This window comes from Canis lupus, chromosome X (assembly GCF_011100685.1).
Source record: "Canis lupus familiaris isolate Mischka breed German Shepherd chromosome X, alternate assembly UU_Cfam_GSD_1.0, whole genome shotgun sequence".
Lineage (NCBI taxonomy): Eukaryota > Metazoa > Chordata > Mammalia > Carnivora > Canidae > Canis > Canis lupus.
In genome coordinates, this window is record NC_049260.1 from 46,680,979 (window position 1) to 46,691,565 (window position 10,587).

A 10,587-nucleotide genomic window follows, 5' to 3' on the forward strand; every position below is an offset into this window, starting at 1 on the left:
AATGACAGCACCCCAGCCCTGGCCCAGAGCTGAGAGATCCCAGTGTGTGCCAAACTCTGCAGACTCCTATGGTGCCCACTCACTCAGATCCTCCTAGGAGGCAGACAGTGGGGTGGGGGACATTGATTTGTGCAATTTGTGGGGCTGGCATGGAGAGCTTTTGTAGCCTGTGTAACCACCCACTCTGCCCTTCTCAGAGGAAGTGAAGGGTTACCCCACTTCTGTCCATTGCAGGGCCCTAACATGGAGAGCATTCACCTGGAGGGAGTGTGTACTCGCTTCACCTCTCCCAGAGGAAGGTGGATGGTTGCCCTATTCCTGTCCTTTGCAGGGACCCAACAAGGATAGCAGTCACCTCATCTGTCTGTGGTTTATGATTTAGGGCACAACAAGCTGAGCCTTTTCCCATGCTCACTAACCTTTTAGGTCAATTCCCCACTCCAGTGCTTGGGAATTCTGCCAGTTCAGGCACCCCTGTTCTTTCTGTTTCTCAGGGAATATTGATACCCCACTGTCCCTCCTGTGATTCTTCCCTGTTTCACAAATGATCACCTTTCAGGCAAGAAAGTCTTGCCCAGGAGCAGATTTCTTAAGGTCCTGATTTTGAGCTCCAGGTCTGTATCACTTTCCTGCAGCTGGCTTACAAAGACTCCCTCCCCTTGCCATTTATCTTCCAATATATCCCCTCCATTTCTCTTCTCCACACTCCTACCTTGCAAAAAATGGTCACTTTTCTATTTGTAGAGTTCCAACCATTCTTTCTTTACATCTCAGGCTGAATTCATAGGTGTTCAGGGTGGTTTGATAGTTATCTAGCTAAATTTAGGGAATCAGATGAAATGAGGACCCCAACTCTTCTGCCAACTTGTCCCTCTCTGAATCGCTAAATTCTACTTCTGAAACTAGTATTACACTATATGCTAATTAACTAGAATTTGAATAAAAACTTAAAACATAAAAAATTTCCAAAACATTATTAAAAGAGGCAATACCTAAGTTTGGGCTTCCCTGTAGCCTCTAAAGAGATAATGGCCTCTCTTTCATGGCCAAAATAACCCAGAAGTTGTCCATTGTCTTGGGAATTACCAGCTCTACTCCACGTGGAGATATGAATTACTCAGGGAAAGTTGAAAAAAATTAACCATACTCTTTAGAAAATTTTGGGAAAATTTTGCAAGAAACTCATGAAAGTTGGTTTGAGTTCCTTCCCATAGCCCTGCTGAGAATAAGAATGGCACTGAAGGGTAGCATTAAACTAAGGCCTTTTGAGTTAATTTATAGAAGGCCCTTTTTATCCACTACCACATGGTTCAATGAGGAAACTAATCAAGTCCTAAAGTATACTGTTCATCTGAGCAAAGTACAATGGGCCATACAAGAATATGGGAATAAGGTGTTTCCATCTCCAATAAATTATAGCTATTCTGGGACTATAGCACCAGGGACTAAAAAAATGGAAGCTGGGATCTCCAGAAGAGCAATTTAGACCCAAATGGGAAGGATCCTATCAAGTTTTACTTAGTACCCCTACAGTTGTAAAACTAAAGGAAGTAACAAGCTGGGTGCACTTACTGTCTATTGTGAGCCCCACAGGATCCAATAGAAGAGACACACACCTATACCAGCAAACCTGTAGAAAACCTATAGTTGCTGCTTTGAAGGATGAGTAGGTAAAGGATCAATGAAGCTTTTAAAGTAATTTATTTTTCTGGGGTTTCTCCCTACATAGTTATCTCTAGGAAAACCAGATGGCCCCAACTCATTTTTGCAGTGGGCTCAACATTATGCAGAGAGCGTATAGAAAAGTTCTTGCTGGATTTGTGGCTTCCTCCCTTGGTGGATTTCTCCACTACAAGGTATGGATTGGCATTATTTATACCAATATAAAAAAGATATGATAGGGGCACATGGGTGGCTCAGTTGGTTAAGCACTTGCCTTCAACTCGGGTCATGATTCCAGGGTCCTGGGATCTAGCCCCAAGTTTTGCTCCCTGCCCACCAGGGAGCCTGCTTCTCCCTCTCCCTCTGCCCTCCACTCATGCTCTCTCTCACACTCTCTGTCTCAAATAAATAAAATCTTTTAAAAAAGATATGATATACCAGCCAGATGCCAACACATAGAAAGAAATCTCTAATATTAATAAAAATGTTTCTTGTTGGCCCATGATAAATACTACATGGAATTCTCCAGACCATAAAAGATCTTTGTTATATCCTTAGATAATTAAAATCATGACTCAATATGCCAATTCCAAAATTTATTTTCTTTTTAAAGATTTTATTTATTCGAGAGAGAGAGAGAGAAAAAAAGAGAGAGAGGCAGAGACACAGGCAGAGACAGAAGCAGGCTCCATGCAGGGAGCCTGACGTGGGACTCAATCCCAGGTCTTCAAGATTAGGCCCTGGGCTGAAGGCAGCCCTAAACTGCTGAGCCACCCGGGCTGCCCTGCCAATTCCAAAATTAATGATAAAAAAGCCTTGTGGGGAACAGCTAAACCCAATAATATGGGATATACTAAGGATGGCTATTTTCAAACTTATGTGGCTTACTCCTACTGTAGGTAAAGTAAATCAAAAGGCCCTTTTGTGTTGGGAACAAAAAAATCATACTTGTGATATCAGTTGTAATAGTACTCATGAATTAGAATGGCTTTCCCCAGAAACTTGCATCCATACTATTGTTTTATGAGCAACCGATTGGTTTGCTACCAATCGGGTAAGATGACCAGGCATCAGATCACTAGCACACAGTGGAACTCAATGGCTATGTGGGACCTATTTGTGGCCATGGCTAACCCCTGGATGGATAGAGCACTGTACCCTAGGTTATCCCTGGGTGCAAGGGAGATGGAATAAAGAAATATCTATGTTGCAAATTATCCCCATCTACTTTATCAGTGGATGTGGTCAGTCTTTCATTTGTATGATAACCTGCTAACTATTTTTATGCCCAAAATGGGAATAGAAAACAGAATCAGGCATGTGGAGGCCTTAATGAACAATACCAGACAAGCCTTTAATGATACTATACTTGGGTTCTCCTTGTTAACCTCTGAAGTTGCACTAATGAGAAAGCCTATATTATAAAACAGGATGGCCTTGGAGATAACAGGAAGTCAAGGAGGAACTTCTGCATTATTAAGACTGAGTGTTGTGTATATATATCCCAGAAAACTCAGCTAATGTAGCCAAAGGTTTAACAGACATGCATATCTTTTTTTTATATACTGGAGTTCAATTTGCCAACATATAGCATAACACCCAGTGCTCATCCCGCCAAGTTGTCCCCCTCAGTGCCCATCACCCAGTCACCCCAACCCCCCACCCACCTCCCTTTCCACCACCCCTTATTCATTTCACAGAGTTAGGTCAGACATGCGTATCTAAATTAAAGCAATGTCTGATTCCTCTAGTTCCCTCAATATTTGAATTTCTTCCTGGTTTAGCAAATATGGATGGTCATGGTGGAAAAAAACTTTTTACTAGTAATAATAATAATTATGCTAGGTCCTCTTTTTTGTTCTAGGGGCTATTATTTCTGCATATTCTGCATAACTATATTTGACAAATTAGCTGAATGGGTGCACTCTAGGAAGCATCCTAGTCCTATGATGAGGTCTCATGCACACCTCTAAGTCAGTCTACAACTAGGACCCTTCATTTATCAGATAGCTCAGGATTCTTATGTCTCTCAACAGGCAGGGTCTACAATCCCTTGAAGAAGTTACAGAAGATGAGATCTTCACACTCCTTAAGAATAAGGATGATAAAAATCCCAAGGTGGGGGGTGGGTAGATGAGTTAGGGAAACAGAAAGGGTTCCATAAAGAACTGTTTTTTTTTTCTCCTTAACTGCTTCTTTCTGTTCTTGCTATGACCTGTATCCTGCATTATACATACTTATAGTACTGATTATGTATGTCTTTGTAAAGGTCAAGGGGTTTAATGATTTCTTTGGAGTCTTCTAGCACAATAGATAACATCTAAGGAGTGAATGGGCTCTTTCCATAATCTGGCTATTGTTGATGATGCTGCTATAAACATCAGGGTGCATGTACCCTCTCAAATCCATATTTTTGTATCATTTAAATACAAATACCTAGTAGTGCAATTGCTAGGTCTTAAGGACAGTTCCATGTTTGACTTTTTTGAAGAAACTCCATACTGTGTTCCTGAGTGACTACACCAGTTTGCATCTCACCAATAGTGTAAGAGCGTCCCCCTTTCTCCATATCCTCACCAATACCTGTTGATTCTTGTGTAAATTTTAGCCATTCTGACAGGTGTGAGGTGATCTCTCTTTGTAGTTTTCATATGTATTTCCCTGATGATGAGTGATGTTGAATATCTTTTCATATGTCTGTTAGCCCTCTGGATGTCTTCTTGGGAAAAATGTGTACTCATATCCTCTGCCCACTTCTTTTTTTGTATGAATTATATAATATTAAATATTTAGATAAGCTAAATATCTTTTAAAAAATTTATTTTATTTAAATTAAATTAATTAACATAGAATGTATTATTAGTTTCAGAAGTAGAGTTCAGTGCTTCGTCAGTTACATATAACACCCAGTGCTCATTATATCACATGTATCCTAAATGCCCATCACCAAATTACCCCATCGCCCTACCAACCTCTCCTCCAGCAACCCTCAGTTTGTTTTCTATAGTTAAGAGTCTCCTATGGTTTGTCTCCCTCTCTGATATTTTCTTATTTTATTTTCCCCATCCCTTTCTCTATGATCCTGTTTTGTTTCTTATATTCTACATATGAGTGAAATCATACTATGATTGTCTTTCTCTAACTTTTTTTTGTATATTTTTTATTGGCGTTCGATTTGCCAACATATAGTATAACACCCAGTGCTCATCCCTTAACACCCAGTACTAACCCCCTCAGTGCCCATCACCCAGTCACCCCATCCCCCCGCCCACTTCCCCTTCTACTATCCCTTGCTAGTTTCCCAGAGTTAGGAGTCTCTCATGTTTTGTCACCCTCTCTGATTTTTCCCACTCATTTTCTCTCCTTTACCGTATGATCCCTTTCACTATTTTTTTATATTTCCCATATGATTGACTTATTTTGCTTAACATAATACCCTCTAGCTCCATCCATGTTGTTGCAAATGATAAGATTTTATTCTGATGGCTGAGTAATGTTTGATTGTATATATATGCCACATCTTCTTTATCCATTCATCTGTCGATTGACATCTGGGCTCTTTCCATAGTTTGGCTATTGTGGACATTGCTGCTATAAACATTGGAGTGCAGGTGCCCCTTCAGATCATTATGTCTGTATCCTTTGGGTAAATATCTAGTAGTGCAATTGCTGGGGTGTAGCGTAGCTCTATTTTTAAATTTTTGAGGAGCCTCCATAATGTTTTCCACAGTGGCTGCACCAGTTTGCATTCCTACCAACAGTGCAAGAGTTATCCTTTCTCCACATCCTTGCCAACACTTGTTGTTTCTTGTGTTTTTTTTTTTTTTTTATTTAGCCATTCTGAAAGGTGTGAGGTGATATCTCATTGTAGTTTGATTTGAATTTCTCTGATGGCAAGAGATGAAGAACAGTCTTTCATGTCTGTTGGCCATCTGTATGTCTTCATTGGAAAAAATCTCTATTCATATCTTCTGCCCATTTTTTTAATTGGGAGTATTTGGTTTTTGGGTGTTGAGTATTATCAGTTCTTCATAGATTTTGGAAACTAACCCTTTATTGGATATGTCATTTGCAAATATCTTCTCCCATTCCATAGGCTGCCTTTTAGCTTTGTAGATTGTTTCCTTTGGCGTGCAGAAGCTTTTTATTTTGATGTTGTCCCAATATTTTACTTTTGGTTTTGTTTCCATTGCCTCAGGAGATATATCTTGAAAAGTCAACGAGGTTACTGCCTGTGTTCTCTTATAGGATTTTTCTGTTTTTAGGTTTCAGATTTAGACTTTTAATCCATTTTGAATTTATTTTTGTGTATGGTATAAGAAAGTGGTCTAGTTTCATTCTTTTGTATGTGGCTATCCAGTTTTCCCCAATACTGTTTGTTGAAGAGACTGTTGGTTTTGCATTAGATATTGGATATTCTTTCCTGCTTTGTTCAAGATTAATTGACCACATAATTGCGGTTTTGTTTCTGTGCCCTCTATTATGTTCCATTGATCTATGTGCCTATTTATGTACCAGTACTATGCTGTTTTAATTACTGCAGGTTTGAAATATAATTTGAAGTCCAGAATTGTGGTGCCTACAGCTTTGCTTTTCTTTTTCAAGGTTGCTTTAGCTATTTGGGTCTTCTGTTTGTGGTTCAAAGCAAATTAGAATTGTTTGTTCTTATTCTGTGAAAATGCTGATGGTATTTTGATAAGGATTACAATAATGTGTAGATTGTTTGGGCATTTTAATATTTGTTCTTCCAATCCATGACCATAGTATGTCTTTCTTTTTTTTTTAATTTTTATTTATTTATGATAGTCACACAGAGAGAGAGAGAGAGGGGCAGAGACACAGGCAGAGGGAGAAGCAGGCTCCATGCCGGGAGCCCGACGTGGGATTCGATCCCGGGTCTCCAGGATCACGCCCTGGGCCAAAGGCAGGAGCCAAACCGCTGCGCCACCCAGGGATCCCTGTCTTTCTATTTCTTTGTATCACCTTCAATTTCTTTCTTGTTTCTATATTGTCTATTTCTGCTCTAATCTCTGTCATTTCCCTTCTGCTGGCTTTAGGCTTTGTTTGCTGTTCCTTTTCTAGCTCCTTGAGGCGTAAGGTTAGGTTGTTTGAGACTTTTCTTGCTTCTCAAGGTAGGCCTGTATTGCAATATACTTCCATCTTATGTCTGCCTTTGCTACATCCCAAAGGTTTTGGACTGTCATGTTTTCATTTTGATTTGCTTCCGTGTATTTTTGAAAATTCTTCTCTAATGTCCTGGTTAACCCATTCATTCTTTAGTAGGGTTTTCTTTAACCTCCATGTATTTGTAGGCTTCCAAAATTTTTTCTTGTAGTTGACTTCAAGTTTCATAGCATTGTGGTCTGAAAATATGAATGGTATGATATCATTATTTTCATACTTGTTGAGGCCTGATTTATTATAACCCAGTATGTGATCTATTCTGGAGGATGTTCCATGTGCACTTGAAAAGAATGTGTATTCTCCTGCTTTAGGATGAAGTGTTCTGAGTATCTTTTAAGTACATCTGGTCCAGTGTGTCTTTCAAAGCCATTTTTAGTTTGTTGATTTTCTGCTTAGATCATCTGTCCATTGCTGTAAGTGGGGTGTTAAAGTCCCCTATTGCTATTATTATCAATGAGTTTCTTTATGTTCCTTATTAATAGATTTATATATTTGGGTGCTCCCAAATTAGAGGCACAAATATTTACAATTGTTAGTTCTTTTTTAAAAAAAGATTTTTTATTTATCCATTTGAGAGAGAAAGAGAGAGAGAGAGAGAGCATAAGTGGGGAGCATCAGAGGGAGAGGGAGAAGCAGACTCCCTGCTGAGCAGGGTACCTGATATGTCACTTAATCCCAGGACGCTGGGATCATGACTTGAACTGAAGGCAGATGGTTCACCAACTGAGCCACCTACAAACCCACAGTTGTTAGTTTTTGATGAATAGTCCCCTTAATTATGATGTAGTGTCCTTAATCTCTTGTTACAGTCCTTGGTTTAAAATCTAGATTGTCTGATATACGTTAAGTATGGCTACTCCAGCTTTCTTTTGATATTCATTAGTATGATAGATGGTTCTCCATCTCCTCACTTTCAATCTATAGATGTCTTTAGGCAGCATATAAGTGGGTCTTGTTTTTTAATTCATCCTGATACTCTATGTTTTTTGATTAGAGCATTTAGTCCATTTACATTCATAGTGATTATTGGAAGGTACGAATTTAGTGCTATTCTGTTACTTGTAGAATTGGTGTTTCTGGTGATGTTCTTTCTTCCTTTCTAGTCTTTGTTATTTTTGGTCTTTTTTTTCTCCACTTAAGGAGTCCTCCTTAAAATTTCTTACAGGAGTGATTTAGTGGTCACAAACCCCTTTAGTTTTTGTTTGTCTGGGAAACTCTTTATCTCTCCTTTTTTTCTGAATGACAGTCTTGCTGGATAAAGAATTTTTGCTGCATATTTTCTCAATTCAGCACATTAAATATTTCTTTCCATTTCTTTCTGATCTGCAGTATGTCAGTGGACAGATCTGCTGTGAATCTGGTCTGTCTCCCCTTGTAGGTTAAGGACTTTTTTCCTTGCTGCTTTCAGGATTTTTACCTTGTCTGTATTTTGTGAATTTGACTGATATAACTTGGAAATGTTCAGCTTTTGTTGAATTTAGAACATAATAAAATCCATTTATGAAACACCCACAACTAACATCATCCTTAATGGAGAAAACCTTAGAGCTTTCGCCCTAAGGTCAAGAATGAGACAAGGATGTCCTCTCTCACCACTTCTATTCAAGATAGTACTGAAAGTACTAGCCATAATCAGATGGCAAATAGAAATATAAGGCACTCAAATCAGTAAGGAAAAATAAAACTCTCACTATTTTCAGATGAATTGTACTAAATATAGAAAACCCAAAAGACTCCACAAAAAATTGCTAGAATTCATACACAAGTTCAGCAAAGTTGTAGGATACAAAATCAAATTACAGAAATTTGATGCACTTCTATACACTAATAATGAGGCAGTAGAAAGAGAAATTAAAAAACAATCCCTTCTATAACTGCACCCAAAATAATAAGATATCTAGGAATGAACCTAACCAAAGATGTGAAAGATCTATATGGTGCAAAGTATAAAACACTGATGAAAGAAATTGAAGATGGGGTAGGAGTTAAGATGGTGGAGGATTAGGGGGACTCTAAGCTTGTCTCATTCCTCAAATACAGTTAGATAGTTGTCAAACTATTCTGAACACTAAAGAAATCAATCAGAGGTCTGCGAGAACAAAAGCTTCAAGTCTACAAGTAGAAAAGTGACCACCTTTTGGAAGGTAGGAGGTGCAGGCACTTGAATTCAGGGAGATACAGCTATGGATATGGTGGCAGATAGGGAGACTGTTTACGGAGGTTACTGCAAAGTTTAATAAGCAGCAGAGTGCAAAATTGGAACTTTTAGTATTCTGCCACCATGGAGGATGTGCCTGGCTTAAAAGTGCTTTCATGGCAAAGTGAAACAGAATTCTAGGAGTGACTCCATGGTCTGAGGATCCCCTAGGTCACAAGAAGAATGGGTGGTGCCTAAGTGTTCCAACTTTTCCGGGCATGGGAGCATGGAAGCCAGGTGAGAACAGTGAGTCTAGGTGTTGGCTTTTTGCTGTTTTGCCAAAGTGTCCTGTGGCCACTTCCCTGGGACAGGCCAGAAATTGGGAGAGTGTGGAGAGACCCTCCCAGGCGGAACAGCATGGGTCACACCATAGGAGTCCCCAAAATTTGGAGTTTTGAAACTCAGTTGCATGCCTGAGATAAAAAGCTTGGGTACAGGCAGGGTGAACACAGGGTTGTAATGGAAACCAGAGACACAAGAGTGATTTCTCTTCTGTGAGGGCTCACTGAAGAGTAGCGGGGTGCAAAATGTCAGTTCCAAGGCTAGAGAGCCGGATTTTGCTATATTCATCCCATCTATCAGGGAGGAAAGCCTTCTGGGAGCAAAACAGTGCCACCTAGTGGAGTCTAGACCCTCTTACACCAAGCCCTGGCTCCCTGCACCCTGGAGGCTCATTTCCACTAGGGCAAGTCCACCTGAGAATCAGCAAAACAGGCCCCTCTCCCAGAAGACCATCACAAACAACTCCCTCGCACAAAGGTTCCTGCTCGTAGAGGGCTGCAGAGCTTCAGCTCTAGGGTAAAATTGTATCTAGCTTCTTCGTGGGTTTATTCTTTATTTTCTTCTTATTATTTTTCATATATTTTCTTACTTTTTCAATTCTTTTAAAAATTTTTATTATTTTTTTCTCATTTTTATTTTTTTAAAGATTTTATTTATTCATGAGAGACACACAGAGAGAGGCAGAGACACAGGCATAGGGAGAAGCAGACTCCCTATGGGAAGCCTGACATGGGACTCAATCCCAGGACCCTGGGATTGTGACCTGAGCCGAAGGCAGCCATTCAACCATTGAGCAACCCGGGCGACCCTGTCTTGCTGCTTTTGAAGTTTTTTCTTCATCACTCTATTTTGCCAGTTTAATTACAATATCTTGGTGTACATCTGGTTTTGTTGATTTTCTTGGGGGTTCTGTGTGTGCTGGATCTGGATATCTGTTCCCTCTCCCAGATCAGGAAGGTCTTAGTTATTATTTCCTGAAATAAATTTTCTACCCACTTCTCTGTCTCTTTGTCTTCTGTGACTCCTATCACATAAATGTTATTATGTTTGATGGAGTCACTGTGCTCCGTAAGTCTATTTTCATTTTGCATAATTCTTTTTTCTTTTTTTCTGCTTATTGTTTTCCATTACTCCGCGATGTGTTCTATACTTTTCTCAAGTCCAGAAATATTTTTTAAAGATTTATTTATTTATTCATTTATTTATTCATGAGAGACACACACAGAGAGAGAGAGAGGCAGAGATATAGGCAGAGGGAGAAG